The following is a 16705-nucleotide window of genomic DNA, read 5'->3' as shown; positions in this document are numbered from 1 at the left end:
GCTCTTAATTTTCATTCCATTTGAAATATATCAAGAAGATTAACAACCAAAGGAGGCTTCAATACACTCAAAATTGCAGCAAGAACTAAAAGACCGAACCAAAGGTCTATTTATATTTTTTATCTTCTGTTTTCTTTTTTTTCCGCATTTATTTGCATCCATCGTTTCTACTCTAATCAAAACAATACATACATATTACAGACGAATAAAAAAGGAAAATTTTTTTTAAAAAAGGGAAAATCTTACCTTTCCTCCCACACGTGCACGGTGGCCGTAACAGCGCAGACGACGGTCCGTGACGGACGATCGGTGGCCGACCACTGGGGCAAAATCGCCCCTCCCCTCTCTCCCTTTTTTTTTCTTTCTTCAGCTCAAATGTTTTTTTTTTGCTGAAAACACCCCCTTTATAGCCTCCCAAAACGACGTCGTTTTGGGGGCTGCCTTTTAACCCCAAAATGATGTCGTTTAGCTATCCAGACCCGAGACCCGGCTCCGACCCGCCTCAGGATCCGCGCGTTTTCATGTGATGGTCTAATTGCGCGCGCGGTCCTTCCGCTTTTCACACGTTTTGCAATTAACTTTCTATTTTTTTTTAAATTGGCCTCAAATTCATCACGTTTTGTGATTTAATCCTCCCTCCTGCGACGTCATTTTAAGGGTTCGGGTAAATTACCCTTTTGATCCTCTACAGTCGTGCGCGCATTCAAAGGGGTCCCCTCTTTCACATTTATTTTAAAATTGACCCCGAACTTTTACCTTAAGTTCAATCTAGTCCTTTTTGCTGTTATTTTCAATATTGTAATTAAATTAATTAATTTAATACATCATCATTATTATTATTATTTTAATAGTACTATTATAATTATATTTTATTTCATTTTTGTGTTTATTTATTTATTGTTTATTATTAATTCATTGATTTATGATTATTAACATATCATTATTATTAATGTGTTAATATTATTATTACCACCATCACTACTATGATCTTTTATATTTTATCACATTATTATTTTTATGTTTTTTATTTATTAGCGCTTCATTTATTTTTATTTTTATTTTATTTTTTTACTTAATACTTATATATATATATATATATATATATATATATATATATAATATATATATACATTACATAGTATTATTAATAGCTTTTTTGTATTATGGCTTTTGTTAATGTATTTGTATATCAATATTACATTATGTACACGTCTTCTTTTCTAAATACTATATATGCATACATATTTTTATATATTATATTTTAATATATATATATATATATATATATATATATGCATACATAGAGATGTTATGTACATACTTTAAATATTATCATGTATTTGTTTTTATATATGTATATATGTTTATGCAATATCTTTAATAGTTTTATTACTAACATTATTTATAATATATGTGTATTGTATATACATCTTCTTAATATTGTGTTTTTCTATATGTTACGTATATATTTTTAATAACTATACTATGTATTATTATATCTACGTAACATTATTTTTATTATTATTATTATTCCTAATATATATTATGTATACATCTTTTAACATCATATAAATATATATATATATATATATTTATATATATATATATTTTACATATCATATTATTGTTATATCTATTTTATACCCGTACGTATACTCTTTATATAGTATTATTATTTTTTTATATATATCGTATATTATTGTACTTAATATTTTCACGTGCTTATTATTTTATTTTTATTGTTTATATCATTATTATTTCTACTTTTTCATTTTAAATACGCTTATTTGATTCTTTCTTCACTCACATCATATACCATTTATATATACACATACATACACTTTCATACATCATTTCTAAATTATTACCCGTGTATTTTCTATTAATATTATTATTACCATTACTATACTATCATTCTTTAGTCTTGCATAATGATTGTTTATTACTAATTCCTTTTAATTTTGAATATTTCCTAACTTATTCATTATTTTCGTTTTATTCGTTTTATTCGTTTTATTCATTTATCTTTACTCTTTTTATCGTTCACATTCGTGCTTATGTTCATGCATGTCAATGTTGAAATTTGAACTTATTCACGCATTCTTACCTCATTTTACTGCAACTTATGTTATATTAACCTTACCCCAAAGAAAATAATTCTTTCATAAAAGTGATGTTCCGTATTTTGGTAATTCGAGACAATCGTGCCCTAACTTACTGGGTTTCGACTTTTCTCATTTAACCTAAACAACGGAATATTCTTTTTAAATCACAATACGAGTCTTTAAAAATACTTATTTACGGGGATACGAAGTGTGGTGCCCTAACTTACCGGGTATAACATCTTGACACCTCGAAATAAGAGTTTTTACAAATAAAGGCAATGTTCAGAGTTTGAAAACTCGAGGAAACGTGCCCTAACTTACTGGGTTTCGATTTCCTTCGTTCATTCTAACTAACTGAATATCCTTTTGAAAGAGGTCAAAATACATTAATTTTAAGTGAAGGTACGCTCATCCTCAAAGTTCAAGGTGTCGTGTCCTAACTTACTGGGCATGGCGTTTTATTACTTCAAGATGAGGAAGTCTTTAACATCCATTTTAACTTATTCAATCATTTTTTAAATAGTATTAATGCAAAGAGAGATCGTATTTTAAATTCTTTCAAGCTTTCAGATTTTCGACATTGAGATATTAATTAATCAACTAGGTACCAATTTTGGGCGTATCGGGGGTGCTAACCCTTCCTCGTGCGTAACCGACTCCCGAACTCATTTATTGATTTTCGCAGACCAAAAATCATCGTTTTAGTAAATCTTAAAATTTATTAAAATGATTAATCAAAGGTGATCCGATCACACCTCATCAAAAAAAGATTGGTGGCGACTCTAGTTTTTTCGTTTTCATTTTCAAAATCCAAGTCGATTCCCGTTTTTGTTTTTCCAAAAAATGGTTACGACAGCTTGGCGACTCCACTGGGGATACGAATGAGAGAGTCAAGCCTTAAGTTGATTAACTCTTGTCTTTTTATCGAAAATTGAAAATTTGGTTTTGAAATACGATCCTTTCATTACATTTCATCAGCTATTTTTGTTGTACAATACCTGCTGCGTTGTTTCGAGTCTTTAAATAGTTTTGCATATTGCATTGCATGGCTGCTGTGGTCACACCCCTTTAAGTGGGAGTGAGAAACTACTCCTTCGTGAGGTTTTCACCTCCGTGCAGGATAGTGGATCGCTTTCGGGATACATCCGTACCTATGTCTTCGTGAGATTTTCATCTCCGTGCAGCCATAGGGAAATGTATTCCCCTAAACTGAACTCGGTCTGTATGAGCCTATAATGGGTGAAGATCGAGGAATCTGCTGGTTCAGGTACCCTTACTCTAGAACTAAACCCCATGTAGCGAGCCTTAGGAACCCGCCCTAGGTAGAGCCACTCCGAAACCCTAGTGATCACCTGAGCAAGTGCTATATTGATTATTCTTTGTTTGCTTTGAACTGCGTATAAATTACTGACTTGCTTTGTTTTACTTTGATTGTATTTGCATGGCATTTTATTGAAAAAGGTGTTGATTCGCATTCGGTTCCTAAATAGATAGCTTATCATGGAAAAGGGGTTTTTTGATAAAGTAGAAGACAACGCGGCTATCCGGATATGGGCTGAGACAACACAACAAGAGAAAGGTGACAGTCTTACCGAGGGGTACGTGTCAGAATTGTGGAATTTTACTCGGATCAGCGTAACTCGGAATAATCTTCAAGAGATGAAAGAAATTTGGGGTCAGTGGGATGATGAGGTCAAACAGCTATTCTATTGTCATTACGGTGATTTACCTTATCTGCTCGATGTCAAGGTAGATGAACACCTGTTTCGAGCCCTTGCCCAATATTGGAATTTCGCTACGATTGCTTCACATTCGGAAAGTAGATTTGGTACCTACTATAGAAGAATATACGACCTTGCTCCATTGTCCAAAGATTCAGGTTGACAGAATTTATGCCAGACCCGCTAACGTCCCAGCATTTTCAAAGAAGCTAATGAACCTCACAGGGATGAGCGAACAGTGGGTGACAAACCGGATCAAACAAAAAGGAGATTGTAAATGCGTTCCTTGGAGGAACCTGAGGGATCTAGTCTTAGCGCACCCCGACGTGAAGAAAAGGGTAAATGTCTTCGCCTTGAGCATTTATGGACTGGTCATCTTCCCCAAGGCTTTGGGGCATGTAGACGAAGCTATTGCCGACCTTTTCGATAGGCTTGGTAAAGGAACCACACCTGTACCCGCAATCTTGGCTGAAACTTTCAGATCATTAAATGTTTGTAGAAGAGCGGGCAAAGGGAGATTTATTGGATGTGTACAGCTCTTGTTATCCTGGTTCCACAGTCATTTTTGGAAAGTGGAAAAGGTCTCGTATCGCATCTTCTCTGAAAATTACTCTCCGCTGAAAGAGTTAGTGGCTACACCGAGGCGAGATGATGTGACAGAAGAAAATTGGATGACGGTGCTCCAGAATCTGCAAGAAGAAGATGTTGAATGGAGAGCCCCATGGATGGTTCCTAATGAAATATTATACCGATGCGGAGACTTCGATTGGGTTCCCTTGTTAGAAGTATGGGGGGCCATCGGGTATGCTCATCTGCTTGCATTGCGACAATACAGATCCAGACAGTTTACACCACCAACACACGGGTTAGCCCAGTGCGAGTTCGTGTTCACAGGGAATAATTATAAAAAGAAAGTTCGCGAGATATCAAATGCCTGGAACTAGACTCGTAGAATGAAGAAGTTTGCTGCCAATCCCATGACTACTCCTGAGTACGACCGATGGTGGAATCAGAGGATTAACGACAATATCCCTACATAAGATCCAATGAATCCTCAGTCGATAGAAGAGCACCTGAAAGTAATCCCATCTGAGTTAGAAATCATCAGGCAAGATTTCGAGAGAAAGAGTCTGGAGCTAGAAAAAAGGATCAAGCAATTGGAAGAAGAAAAGATGCAGTTAGGGTTAGATGTCGATGTCTAGAAACTAGAAGCTGAAAAACTCAGAAAAGGGAAAAACAAGGCCGAAAAGGACTTAGACAGTTTGAAAACGGACTATAAGAAGCTGCGCAGGTCAATAAGAACCGCTGGGTTAGGAAAAACATCCGAACAATGGCGACATGAAGTTAGAGAAGAACAAAGCAAAGCTGACCAGTGGGAGGAAAAATTTCGCGGTGCTCAAGCTCGAGAAGGTGCTCTGAAAAGAAGTTTGGTAGAAAGCCAGAATGAGAAAGAAGGGTTAAAGATCCGAGTATCAGAGTTAGAAGGGTCATTATATCAGTATCGCTCGCGTAATTCTACAATCGAGTTGAAAGCTAGTCAGAACAGAATCGAAGAATTAAAAGAGAATATAGAAGAACTCAGAACAGCGCTGCAAAATAGTAAACCTCAGATAGAACTCCTCGAGGTAAATAACGAGCGATGGAAGGAGCAACTCCATCAATCTCAAGACCAAGTCAGAAGTAGGGACTACGTCATGAGCGAAGCTTTGACTCAAGTGCGAGAAGTGGCTGATCACTTGCAAACATTAGCAGTACAAGCCAATGTGCTGAATTTAAAATACGAGTCAGAATCGGACCGAGGACAAAAGCTAGCTTGGCTTCTTAGGCAGGTCAAGGCCTTAAGCATCAGGGCCAAGCCTTATATGTAATCTATTTTATGTAAAGAAACTTGTTTTCTAGAAAAGTTACTCTAATGAAATCGAATCGGAATCAACGTTTTTTTGCATTCATCGCATTCACTGTATTCATGCATCAGCATTACATCATATGCACTAAAACTCACAAAAAACCCTAAAAATCATGGCAGTTACCCTAGAACATCGTTACGGTACAAGGAAAAAAACAAGGGCAATGGACCAAAGGTTAGAGAGATTGGAACAAATGCAAAAAGAGATGCAGGATCAATTACAAGCACGTATGCAAGAACAGCTTGCAAAAATCCAGCAAGATATGAGGGACCACATGTTGGAGTCCCAGAAAAGTATGATGGACCAATGAACTCGTCTATTGGCTGGCGGATTAGAAAAAGGGAAAAGCCCTTTGGTCAATGCGGAAGAAGATAATGAAGATCCTACCTACCCTCCGAGTTTTGCCCCAGCAGACATTCAGACACAACTTAACATGTACCCAAGAAGGCCATCGGTCACGGTTAGGCCCCAACTATTTCAGGCCGGTGCTTCGGCACCGATGAATTATCAGGCCGGCTCAGGCTTTAATCCTGAGGACAATCCAACCAACCCTGTGGTCCTCAATCTCGATGAAGTAATAGAAGCAGAAAAGACAAGGGTAGAACTCCCGAGAGAGCTTGAAGAAAGGTGCAGATAGTTGGAAGAAAAATTTAAAGAAATGAAAAACACCGACTATCGTGGTGGAATCGATGCTAAGGACTTAAGTTTGGTTCCAGACCTGGTACTCCCTTCTAAGTTCAAAACTCCAGAATTTGAGAAATACAACGGGACTAGCTGTCCCGAAGCTCACATCACTATGTTCTGCAGACGAATGGCAGGCCATGTCAACAATGACTAGCTGTTAATTCACTGCTTCCAGGAAAGTCTGGTTGGAGCCGCTTCTAGATGGTATAACCAGCTGAGTCGCGCCCAGATCAGTTCATGGAAAGATTTAGCACAAGCCTTCATGAAGCAGTACGGTCATGTGGCAGACATAGCCCCTAATAGAATCACTTTATAGAATATGGAGAAGAAGCATAATAAGAGCTTTAAGCAGTACGCCCAACGATAGAGAGAAGTGGCCACACAGGTCCAACCCCCTCTGTTGGAAAAGGAAACCACTATGCTCTTCATCAATACCCTGAAGGCACCTTTTATTAACCACATGTTGAGTAGCGCAACCAAGAGTTTTTCGGACATAGTAATGTCTGGAGAAATGATAGAAAATGCCATAAGATGTGGGAAAATAGAGGCTGGGGAAAACGCTAAGAGGTCAGCGCCAAGAAAGAAAGAGCACGAGGTGAATAATGTAAGCTCATATTCGAAATCGATCACCGTAAGCCAACCAAGGTCGACAACTACTGGACAGTAGGGCCCACCCAGACAGGAGCCCAACACAAAACAAAATAGGGAGAAACTCCAATTTACGCCCATTCCAATGACGTATAAGGAGTTATACCAGAGTTTATTTGATGCACATGTCGTGTCTCCCTTCTATCTAAAACCAATGCAACCTCCATACCCCAAATGGTATGACGCAAATGCCCAATGCGAATACCATGCGGGAGCCACAAAATACTCGATAGAAAACTGTACCACTTTTAAGAAATTGGTTGAAAGACTCATCAACATGGGGATTGTGAAATTTGATGATGCATCCAATACAGAGAATCCATTACCTAACCATGGGGATAAGGGAATAAATACGATAATCGAGAGTTCGGAGAAAGAAATTAAGATGAATATTGCAGAAGTGAATACCCCGTTGAAAGAAGTATGGAAGAAAATGGTAGAAAGAGGTTTGATAGCACAGAATTTGGGGGTCAGGCCTCGAGAAGCGAATAATTATTGTGAGTTCTACGATCAAGAGGATCACGAGATCCAAAAATGCAGCCAATTTAGGGCTTTAATACAAGGATTGATGGATAGTAAGGAGCTGGAATTCTTCAAATATGTCGAGAGCCCAGGAGAAACAGATGTGTGTGCCTCCGAAGAGGGGTCGATAAAGGATGTTCACAAAGTCAACCACCCAGTGGTTATCATATCACGTCCGAGAATGAATAAAGCTGGGGCACGAGTTGCGCCAAAGGTCGTGATCCAAAACCCTGTTGCTTTTCCTTATAAAGATAGCAAAAAGGTACCGTGGAACTATAGCTGCAATGTGACATTCCCGGGAGAGGAGACCCCGATTAATGCATCAGAGAAAGTTCAAGACGAAGGTTTTTATACACGCAGCGGAAGGCGTTATACCCCAAATACAAAAGCCGAGCAGGTTAAAGAAAAATCATTAGCAATTGAGCAAAAGAAAGAGAAGCTAGCGGGGCCTGAACCAACTGTTAATGAATCAGTGAGTGAAAAAGAAGCCAAGGAATTCTTAAAATTTTTAAAGCACAGCGAATATAGTGTCGTAAAATAGTTGCACAAACAGCCAGCTTGTATATCGGTACTGGCCTTACTCTTAAGCTCCGAAACCCATCGCAGCGCGTTGATGAAGGTGCTGAATGAAACTTATGTTGCTAACAATATCTCTGTAAACAAACTGGACCTCTTAGTCAACAATATAAGTGCCGACAACTTCATATTCTTCAATGACGATGAGGTACCACCAGGGGGCCGAGGATCAACTAAAGCTTTGCACATCACGACTCGCTGTAAAGGGCACACGTTACCGGGGGTATTGATTGACAATGGGTCTGCACTGAATGTCCTACCCCTATCTACGCTGAGTAGGTTGCCAGTAGATAGTTCCCACATGAAGACATGCCAAAGTGTAGTGAGAGCATTTGATGGCACGGAAAGGAGGGTAATGGGGAGAATTGAAGTACCCCTCTTAATCGGGCCGAGCACATACGAGGTAGATTTCTTGGTCATGGACATTAAGCTTTCGTATAATTGCCTATTGGGGAGGCCATGGATACACTCAGCGGGGGCAGTCCCTTCGTCGCTGCATCAAAAGTTAAAATTAGTGACCGAAGGTCGGTTAGTAACAATCAATGCTGAAGAGGACATCATCGCGGCAATAGCCAGTGATGCCCCATATCTGGAGACAAATAATGAAGCGATCGAGTGCTCTTTTCGATCTTTGGAGTTTGTGAACGCGACGTTCATCATCGAAGGAAATAAGATTCCAATACCCAGGTTATCTGAGACTACAAGAATGGGACTACGGTTAACTGTTGGAAAGGGGGCTCTACCCGGAAGAGGACTCGGGAGATACCTCTAGGGAAGGATTAATGTACCAATGATGAAGGACAAACAAGACCGTTTTGGGTTAGGGTTTAAGCCGGACATGAAACAAAGAAAGAAGGAACTTGAGAAGAAGCAAGAAAGAAGGAGAGCGCGATTGAGCGGGGGAGAAATCGAATGGGAACCAATGATCTTCCTCCATATATCAAAGACTTTTGTGTCTGGAGGGGTCATTCACTTCGAACGGAAGACGTCGGGAAAGGAAATCTTAGAAGGAATGATGGAGAGTTTGGACATCAACGCCACATATGAAGAAGGGACGGGGGTAGAGAATTTGTCAGGCATTCGCCCCTATGAGCCGGGAAGTGTTCTGAATAATTGGACTGCGGAAGAGATTCCTGTAGTCTTTAGAACTAACTCAGAGTAATGTCCAAAACACACTTATTGCTCTAGGCCTAGGAGTAACAAGTGTCATTTTGTGAAATAGGCTTATGTTCGAAATCGTTATTTCAATGAAATGTATCATTTTTACTTATTCCGTGCAAATATTCTTTTATTCTTTCATTCATGATCATACCAAACATATCATTGTTCTTAGATTCTCTTGTTCTCTGCATCTTCCTTCACACCTACAACAGGTCTCCAGATATCAATAATGCGAATGACGTTGCTACTAATTCAGAATCTCCTTTTGAGCGAGATATGTGTCTGGAGGGATCCCAAGACTTTGAGGATGACGGAGACTGTAACTTATCCCCTGATTTGTTAAGGATGGTAGAACACGAGGAGAAATAGATTCTACCTCACAAAGAGACCGTAGAAGTCGTGAACTTGGGAGATGAACTAGAAAGGAGAGAAGTAAAGATCGGAACTTGCATCACCATAGAGACAAAGCGGGACCTTATTGAGTTACTCCAAGAGTTCAAAGATGTCTTTGCATGGTCATACCTGGATATGCCTGGGCTAAGTACTGACATTATGGTACACAGGCTCCCCATCAAAGAAGAATGCAAGCCAGTTCAGCAAAAGCTTCGAAGGATGCGGCCCGATGTTCTGTTGAAGATAAAAGAGGAAATCAAGAGGCAATTTGATGCTGGTTTCTTACAAGTAGTTAAGTACTCGGAATGGGTAGCCAACATCGTCCCCGTCCCTAAAAAAGATGGAAAGGTATGGATGTGTGTAGACTATAGAGACTTAAACAAGGCCAGCCCGAAAGATAATTTTCCGTTGCCTCATATCGACACCTTAGTGGACAACACGGCAGGTTACTCACTCTTCTCCTTCATGGATGGTTTCTCGGGGTACAATCAGATCAAGATGCATTCTGAAGACATGAATAAAACCACATTTGTGACCATGTGGGGAACCTTTTGCTATAAAGTAAGCCGTTCGGATTGAAAAATGCAGGAGCAACATATCAGAGAGCCATGGTAACCCTATTTCATGATATGATGCATAAAGAAATTGAAGTCTATGTCGACGACATGATCTCCAAATCTCGGACTGAAGAAGAGCATGTGCAAGTCTTGAGGAAATTATTTTTGAGGTTGAGAAAATTCCAGTTGAAACTCAACCCCGCAAAATGTACCTTCGGAGCCAGGTCAGGAAAATTGCTAGGATTCGTGGTCAGTGGAAAAGGGATTGAGATTGACCCAGACAAAGTCAAAGCCATACAAGAGTTACCTCCACCACGCACTTAGAAGGAAGTTCGAGGATTTCTAGGAAGACTAAATTACATCACTCGGTTAATTTCACAACTAACCGAGAAATGTGACCTCATATTCCGTCTCCTTAAGAAACACAACCCTGGTGGTTGGGACGAGGAATGGCAGAAGACCTTCGACAAAGTTAAGCAATATTTGTCTAATGCGCCAGTATTGACACCACCTAATCCAGATAAGCCATTGATACTGTATTTGACGGTATTTGAAAATTCTATGGGATACGTGCTTGGCCAACACGATGAATCGGGAAGGAAAGAAAAAGCGATATATTACCTCAGTAAAAAGTTTACTGAGTGTGAGACGAGATACTCGTTCATTGAAAAGTTGTGCTATGCCTTGATTTGGACAACCCGAAGACTGAGACAATACATGTTGTACCATACAACTTGGCTGATCTCTAAAATGGATCCTCTAAAGTACTTGATGGAGTCGACTGCCTTGAATGGGAGAATGGCCTGATGGCAAATTCTACTTTCTGAATTCGATATAGTCTATCTGAACTAGAAGGCCGTAAAAGGGAGTGCGATAGTAGATTTCTTAGCCAGCAGAGTCCTAGAGGACTACGAGCCTCTAAACTTTGATTTCCTAAATGAAGATCTAATGTGCATAGCAACCACTGAAGAAGACCCTCAAGAAGGTCACCTTTGGAAGCTAAACTTTGACGGAGCATCAAATGCCGTGGGTAACGGAATCGGGGCAGTTTTGGTGTCCCCGAACGGAGATCATTATCCATTCACTAGTAAATTGAATTTTGACTGCACGAACAATATGGCAGAATATGAAGCATGTATCATGGGAATACGTGTGGCCATAGAATGTAAAATCAAGGTGTTAGAGGTATATGAAGATTCTGCCTTAGTGATTTATCAACTCAAAGGTGAGTGGGAGATAAGAGACCCCAAATTGATCAATTACCGGAGGTTGATCCTTGAGTTAATTAAAGAGTTTGATGATATTATCTTCTACTACCTCCCACGAGAAGAAAATCAGATGGCTGACGCCCTAGCAACTTTAGCTTCTATGATTAAGGTGAACCAACCAGAGGATGTGAAACCAATCCAAATGAGCATTTACGAGGCCCCGGCTCATTGTTACAACCTCGAAGAAGAAGAGGAAAATGATGATCACCCTTGGTACCACGATATCCTACGATATGTGAAGAATCGTGAGTACCCCGACCAAGCTACCGAGAACGACAAGAGAACGTTGAGAAGACTGGCCAGTGACTATGTCTTAGATGGGGAGATCCTGTACAAAAGAAGGAAGGATCAGGTACTATTAAGATGTGTAGACGCCATTGAGGCTAAGAAAATCTTGGAAGAAGTCCATGAGGGCGTCTGTGGGACACATGCTAATGGTTTTACAATGGCCAGGCAAATTATGAGGTTCGGTTATTATTGGTCCACCATAGAAGGAGACTGTATTAACTACGCCAAAAGATGTCATAAGTGCCAAATCTATGGAGACAAGATTAATGTACCTCCTTCACCTCTGCATGTCATGGCTTCGCCATGGCCTTTCTCGATGTGGGGCATGGATGTGATTGGGCCAATTTCACCAAAAGCTTCAAATGGGCATCGTTTCATCTTTGTGGTCATCGATTATTTCACCAAATGGGTAGAGGCCGCTTCATATGCCAATGTCACTAAATCAGCAGTTAGCAAGTTCTTGAAAAAGGAAAGCATCTATCGATATGGAATGCCGGAAAGGATCATATCTGACAACGCATTGAATTTGAACAACAGCACGATAGTGGATGTCTGCAGTCAGTTCAAGATTAGACATCACAACTCGTCACCGTATCGCCCGAAGATGAACGGTACAGTCGAAGCAGCCAATAAGAACATCAAGAAGATTATAGGAAAGATGACAGAAACTTATAAAGATTGGCATGAGAAGCTACCATTCGCCCTCTATGCTTATCGAACGTCTATCAGAACTTCTACTGGGGCAACGCCTTTCTCATTAGTATATGGAATAGAGGCAGTTTTACCTATCGAGGTCGAGATTCCTTCCCTCAGAGTTTTGTCAGAAGTAAAGTTGGATGAAGCAGAATGGATCCAGTCCCGATATGATCAGTTGAATTTGATTGAAGAAAAGAGGCTACGGGCTATTCGCCATGGTCAGATGTACCAAAAGCGAATGATGCCAGCTTACGACAAAAAGGTTCGTCCCAGAGAGTTTCACGAGGGAGACCTAGTACTAAAAAAGATCCTGCCCATACAAAAGGACTTCAGAGGAAAATGGATGCCAAATTGGGAAGGGCCTTATGTGGTGAAGAAAGCCTTTTCTGGCGGAGCATTAATATTGGCTGAAATGGACAGCAAGACCTTATCCAATCCCGTGAATTCGGATTCGGTTAATAAATACTTTACCTAAAAAAAAAAAGAGAAAAAAGGGAAGAGGCCAGGGTGAAAACTCGCAAATAGCACCTTGAGACCAAAGGGATTTTGAATTGAAAACCCGTAAAGGGCGATTCAAATTTTGATCAAAGGTGGGGCATGCGATGATCTTATGGTACCTAAATTAACAAGGAGGAGAGATGTTACATCTTGGGGCATCTGCAAGAGTACTCTAGATCCCCTAAACACATATTGGGCAAAAAAAGGAGTCCTCAAGAAGTCAGTACAGAGAAACTCACACTGCGACATCTGGGGCACCTATTCCCTTTTATTCATTTTGTATTCCAGCAATGTTTGTTGACTGTGATTAATCTATTCCCTTCAAATGTTGTTTATGATAAATTTCAGTTTTGTCATTGTTATGATCTTTTTCAAGCATTTTGCATTGAAATGATGATTAATGGACTAAAGCCATTTTCGCAAAAAGAGTTCTGCATATTACTCTGAAAGTTTCTAAATAGTACAGGAACCTGAAACAGGGCTATTATTTAGAACTAACCAAACTTAAGGATTGGAAACATTTGAGAAGAAAGAGTTTAATTTAGGACTACCTCTTCGGGTTTTCTTTTCAAAGCTCTGAGCTGAACAAGATGACAGAGTACCGTTTCAGTAAAAGAACCTTGATAAACAAAGAGCAATGACAACCTAAACATTAAAAAGGGACTCATGCTCACAACATGCTGCACTCATGCATTTATAGATCATTCATAGTGCATCCAATTGGGAACATTTGATTCATTTCGATCATAGCATCCTAATTCTTGGGCATAAGCATAGATACGTGGAACTGATTCTACAAGTCATGTCCCTGGAATCAGTGAATTCACCAAGCCTTAACTCCCTAAGCAGTAGGGTAATAGGCTAAAAATTACAGATCTTGTCTCCCTGAAGTTACAGTGGAACAGATCGAACCCAACGAATCTTGCCTTCCTGAAGTTGCAGTGAAGCAGTTTAAAGTTACAAGTCTCATCTCCCTGAAGTCGCAGTGGAGCAGACTGAATTTACAAACCTTAAACCCCTAAGCAGTAGGGTAACAGGTTAAATTCACGAATCTTAACCCCCTAAGCAGTAGGGAAATAGATCGAGGATGACAAGCTTTAACCCCCTAAGCAGTAGGGTAACAAGCTGAATTCACAGACCTTAAACCCCTAAGCAGTAAGGTAATAGGTTGAAAATCCCAGATCTTGCCTTCCTGAGGTTGTAGTGGAGCAGATCAAAGACGAAAGGTCTTAAACCCCTAAGCAGTAGGGTAACAGACCGAATTGCAGACCTTAACCCCCTAAGCAATAGGGTAACAGGCTGAAGGTTTCCAGATCTTTATCTCCCTAAGCATTAGTGGAGATAGTCGAAGACGAAGAACCTTAAACCCCTAAGCAGTAGGGTAACAGGTTGAATTTATAGATCTTTACCCCCTAAGCAGTAGGGAAACAGATCAAAGATGATGGGCCTTAACCCCTTAAGTAGTAGGGTAATAGGCTAAAAATTATAGATCTCATCTCCCTGAAGTTGTAGCGGAGCAGACTAAAGATAGCAAATCTTACTTCCCTGAAGATGCAGTGGAACGGAGTGAAGCTAAACAAACAGATCTTATCTGAAGTTGCAATGGAGCACATTGAAGATACTTGGAGAAAATGGGCGCTAAACAAGTCCAGACATGGTGAGATCAGGCAAAATTGGTCTTTCTTAAGTCTTTGCTCTGTTCTCATTACACGACAACAAGCAAAGAGGGGCAGCTGTACCAGCCCAATTTTGGGCCCAAATAAGCATAACCCGAAATAAGCCCAAAACCCCCAAACCTATTACCATCTCAGCCCAAACAAACCAAACCCTAAACCCTAGCCCCAAGCTACTACTGCCTCTGCCATCGGTCCCATCCCACCACCCCAGTCACATCTCCTGCAAGCATCGCTACTGTGCCACCGCCTTACTTGCACCTGCAGCATTAAAAGGGAAAGAGCAGTGCGCAGAGAAAGGGGGGGCTCTGAAAAAAATAGGATAAAAGCCACAATGGGGATCGGGTGTAAGGGGTTGGATTTTTAGGCTCTTAATTTTCATTCCATTTGAAATATATCAAGAAGATTAACAACCAAAGGAGGCTTCAATACACTCAAAATCGCAGCAAGAACTAAAAGACCGAACCAAAGGTCTATTTATATTTTTTATCTTCTGTTTTTTTTTTCCCGAATTTATTTGCATCCATCGTTTCTACTCTAATCAAAACAATACATATATATTATAGACGAATAAAAAAGGAAAATTTTTTTAAAAAAAGGGGAAAATCTTACCTTTTCCGGCCACCGTACACGATGGCCGGCAGCGGCGGCGCACGACGGTCCGACGGACAGCCGGTGATCGGCCCTGGGGCCGAAAATCACCCCACTCCCCTCTCTCTCCCTTTTTTTTTTCTTTCTTCAGCTCAAATGTTTTTTTTGCTGAAAACACCCCTTTTATAGCCTCCCAAAACGACGTCGTTTTGGGGGCTGCCTTTTAACCCCAAAACGACGTCGTTTAGCTACCCAGACCCGAGACCCGGCTCCGACCCACCTCAGGATCCGCGCGTTTTCATGTGATGGTCTAATTGCGCGCGCGGTCCTTCCGCTTTTCACACATTTTGCAATTAACTTTTTATTTTTTTTAAATTGGCCTCAAATTCATCACGTTTTGTGATTTAATCCTCCCTCCTGCGACGTCGTTTTAAGGGTTCGGGTAAATTACCCTTTTGATCCTCTACAGATCGTGCATGCGCATTCAAAGGGTCCCTCTTTCACATTTATTTTAAAATTGACCCCGAACTTTTACCTTAAGTTCAATCTAGTCCATTTTGTTGTTATTTTCAATATTGTAATTAAATTAATTAATTTAATACGTCATCATTATTATTATTATTTTAATAGTACTATTATAATTATATTTTATTTTATTTTTTGTTTATTTATTTATTGTTTATTATTAATTCATTGATTTATGATTATTAACATATCATTATTATTAATGTGTTAATATTATTATTACCACCATCACTACTATGATCTTTTATATTTTATCACTGTTATTATTTTTATGTTTTTTATTTATTAGCGCTTCATTTATTTTTATTTTTATTTTTTTACTTAATACTTATATATATATATATAATATATATATATACATTACATAGTATTATTAATAGCTTTTTGTATTATGGCTTTTGTTAATGTATTTGTATATCAATATTACATTATGTACACGTCTTCTTTTCTAAATACTATATATGCATACATATTTTTATATATTATATTTTAATATATATATATATATGCATACATAGAGATGTTATGTACATACTTTAAATATTATCATGTATTTGTTTTTATATATGTATATATGTTTATGCAATATCTTTAATAGTTTTATTACTAACATTATTTATAATATATGTGTATTGTATATACATCTTCTTAATATTGTGTTTTTCTATATGTTACGTATATATTTTTAATAACTATACTATGTATTATTATATCTACGTAACATTATTTTTATTATTATTATTATTCCTAATATATATTATGTATACATCTTTTAACATCATATAAAATATATATATTTTTACATATCATATTATTGTTATATCTATTTTATACCCGTACGTATACTCTTTATATAGTATTATTTTTTTTATATATATCGTATATTATTGTA

This window comes from Gossypium arboreum, chromosome 8, assembly GCF_025698485.1.
Source record: "Gossypium arboreum isolate Shixiya-1 chromosome 8, ASM2569848v2, whole genome shotgun sequence".
NCBI classification, from domain to species: Eukaryota; Viridiplantae; Streptophyta; class Magnoliopsida; order Malvales; family Malvaceae; genus Gossypium; species Gossypium arboreum.
The sequence above is the reverse complement of the archived record's forward strand: the minus strand, read 5'-3'. Positions refer to the sequence as shown.